Here is a 3,750-nt window from a genome sequence, read left to right as displayed (position 1 = left end):
TTCATCTCTGGACTGCGGGGGTCTTTGTCCAGGTACTGGTGGGCAGCTTGGACCAGTGGAGCCTGTGGGAACTGCCACTCAGCTCTGTGGCTCCTGCCTGATGTCCTTGGTGGGGGACGTCACCTTTCATGATCGGTTTCTTCTGTAAAGCTGGAAGACAAAGCTTGCTTCCCAAGTCTATTGTGAGGATTAGCCTGATAAATGTATTTTCCAATGCTATTGTTGAGTCTTTTTTTTTTTTTTCCTAATGTGTAAGTAGTCACTTCAGATCTTGATTAAGGAGTGGTTCCTGTCTGCAGGTTTTGGGGGGGTCTCTGTGCGGTGTGAGCTAGTCTGTGACACCTGTGTGGCTCTACCTAGAAGGGAGTAGATCCCCTCTGCTAAAATTGATTGAAAAATTACAGTGGCTGATTGTTTAGCATCCTTGAAATTTGTAAAATCTACAGCAAACCTAACTCTGATGTGTCATACTTCACATTGTCAATATGCTCTTCTATTGCCTTCTCAGAGTCCACGTATGGTTAGTGAGGGACTTTGGCTTTTCCAACAGGTAAGACTAATTTTGGTGCACATTGGGTATGTGCCACAATGCTTTACTAAATCCTCTGCATCTTTAACGGTATGTTAGTTCTCAGAGGCTGCTGAAACACGTACCACCAACTGGGTGGCTTAGAACAATGTCAGCGCCTTGTCTCCCAGCCTTGGAGGACAGAAGTCTGAGGTGTCAGCAGGGAGCCAATCTCCTGAGGCCGCGTAGCAGCCTCTGTCCAGCCTCTCTCAGGCTCCCGGCACCTCCAGTGTGCTGGGGCTGGTAGATGGCGTCTTCCTCTCAGTGTGGCTGTGTCCAAATCCCTCCCTTTAATCAGGGTGCCCGCCTGTTGGATTGAAGCCCACCCTAATGACCTCATTTTAACTTGATTGCCCTGTAAAAACCTTATTTCCAAGTAAGGTCACATTCTGAAGTACGGGGGGTAGGATTTCAAAGTGTCTTTTTTTTGGGGGGGGCACAATTTTACCCATAATAAAGGGCATCTTTGCTTCTGAACCATTAGCTGATTTAGTCTTGCTACCATTTAATGAAAATTCATTTGTAGTTCCAGTTGTGCCATCATTTCATTTTAGTGTTTATCTCTAAAGAAACTAAGTTTGGTTCTTTATTTTCTTTCTTTATTCTTTTGTGATGTGAACATATCATCATTTAATTTTTATATGGCTTTTTAAGTGGATGTGACTCTTGGTTGTTTTCTTCCAGCACTAGATTCACTCTAGAAAATGACACAGAGTGCGTCGCACAGAAGTGGGTACAATCCTAACTGCAGAAGAAGTTTTTCTTAGTAAAGTGCTGTATTTTAAAAATAAATGATTAGATCTCTCATAGAGGAATCCTCCCTTACATTGTGGAAAGAGCTTGCAGTCCCTCCAGTTGAACTGACCTTCACTGATGAAATTAAAGTGTAATTCAGCTGGAGAGCAAGTACTCAAACGGAGAAGAAGAAAGGCAACCCCTCTGGGCGGGTTTGTGTTTTTCAGCTGAGTGTGGGGATTGTGAACAACGGATATGTCCTCGTGTGGAACATCGGGCCTCTGTTTCTTAGGAGTTACAGATGTGGGGAGAATTCATCCGTCTTTCACCCAATTATCTATTGTTTGTCTTCAAAAGGTTTCTCTTTTCTCTTTTCCTTTTGTTAACCTGAGGTAAAAGTGTCTCTTGTTGGCCGGGCGCGGTGGCTCACACCTGTAATCCCAGAACTTTGGGAGACCGAAGTGGACCTATTACTTAAGGTCAGGATTCGAGACCAGCCTGGCCAACGTGATGAAGCCCCGTCTCTACTGAAAATACAAAAATTAGCTGGGCATGGTGGTGCGTGCCTGTAGTCCCAGCTACTCTGGAGGCTGAGGCAGGAGAATCACTTGAACCTGGGAGGTGGAGGTTGCAGTGAACCGAGATTGTGCCACTTCACTCCAACCTGGGCGACAGAGCCAGACTCTGTGTCAACAAGAACAAAAAGTGCCTCTTGTCGAAGATTAGGGTCATAAAATCAGACCTGTTTCAATAATTTAGTTATTCAACTGCCTTAAACTAAAAAAGACAGAATCCCTTAGGACCTAGGTTAAGGCCCTGGACAGCTAATAGGAAGTTGTCTCGGATGTCTCGGCATTGCTGTGTTACCCTTTTGGGTTTACATCTGACATCAATCACCTTTTCACTTTTTTTTTTTTTTTTTTGATGGCTCTTAAGTTAGCTTATCCCTTACTATAGCACGGTCCAGACAGTTAAAGTTCTCAGGGGCTACTTGGAATTCTTCAGCTACTCTGGTAACAAAACCATGAGTGTGCCTTTGAAGGGCTCTCCACCCTACCTCCCCGCACTTGGGAGAACTTCCTCCGTCTCTGCTGTCCACACTGCAGGAGTAGACCCTGCAATGCAGGGACACCTGGAGGCTTTGCCATCAGCACCCTGCCTGATGCAGGCGACGTGGACTCACAGAACACGGGCAGGGGGTCAGCTCTGTTGGGTATCGCCGTGCGCTGCGGCTGGGTAGGGACCCTCTTGCCATCTGCCCTGTCTTTTGCCTGCAGCATCCCTCACTGGTGCAGACGACCTGGTGCAGACACGTGGACATCTTCCTACCCTCTTTTGTACAACGTCTTTGGTTCCATCTCTTTAACTGCAGTGATCAGCTCACTCCTTGCCTTGCTTCTTGACTGATTTGCAAGTCCCAAGATCCTCCAGGGTGTGCCTTGGGAGGGGATGTGTCTCAGGAAGGACTTTGAGGAGCTTCAAGGGACAATGAAAGAAGGATGCTGGTGTCAGCGTGGCAGCCGGGCATGCTCCTGGTCAGAGGCAGGGTCCAACCTCGGGTTCAGGTTTGGGGGCTGCCCTGGCCTCTCCCTGCTCCTCGCTCTCTGCCCTTCTGGTATAAACACCTGTTTTCTTTCTAAGCCCCAGGCGTCACCGGGGTGTCCCTGAACTCACAGGACACCTCTTCAGTTTTCCTTTAAGACTTTGGGTCCTTAGGGTGTGGGCCATTTCTTTCAGAAATCTTCAGGTCCTTATAACCTAGTAATCAGGATTCTTTTCCTCTGGGTTCCTCAGTCTGAGAACATCTTAGAAACGTGAGTTCTCTGACCACAGCCCAGGCCTGCTGAAGCAGCGCTGGGTGGAGCTGGGCTGCCTCTGTTTTAAGGTCAGCTGGGAGCCTCTGCCCTGGGCCAATACCTGCGTTTATCTCACAAATGGTCCCTGGTCCCATCCCCCAGGCTGGGGGCCCTGTCTATCCATCCATCTCACATCGGTTCCCTCACCAGACATCTTTGCTCTTGTTCTAAGCAGGACAGGTGTGCTCAGCAGGGGAACCCAGCAATTTCGCTCCCTCAGCCTCACTTATTTCCAATGTCTGAGATGCCCATCGTCCGCATGATGTTTGCCCAGGCTGTGTTCCTGTTTCTGCTTCTCTATCCACGGGCCCTCAGCAAATTTCCTCCAGGAGGCCTGGCTTCCCCTAGTTCTAAGCATCACCGCATCTACAGTGCTTTTGAAAACACTCACAAAGCATAACAGAGGGAGAGAAGGGTCCTCCCCTCACACAAGTCCCAAGTTTCTAGGATTTGAAAGACTTATGTTAAGAAGGTTTTAAAATAGTTATATATTTTCCTCTTTTTGTTCTTCTACCTCCCCTCCAAATGTAGGCAATTCCTTCTTTATTCTTCCCCACAGTTTATTTTGATTTTCTTTTTTTTGAGTCGGAG

Source organism: Mandrillus leucophaeus, unplaced genomic scaffold (genome assembly GCF_000951045.1).
Source record: "Mandrillus leucophaeus isolate KB7577 unplaced genomic scaffold, Mleu.le_1.0 Scaffold363, whole genome shotgun sequence".
NCBI lineage: Eukaryota > Metazoa > Chordata > Mammalia > Primates > Cercopithecidae > Mandrillus > Mandrillus leucophaeus.
The sequence above is the reverse complement of the archived record's forward strand: the minus strand, read 5'-3'. Positions refer to the sequence as shown.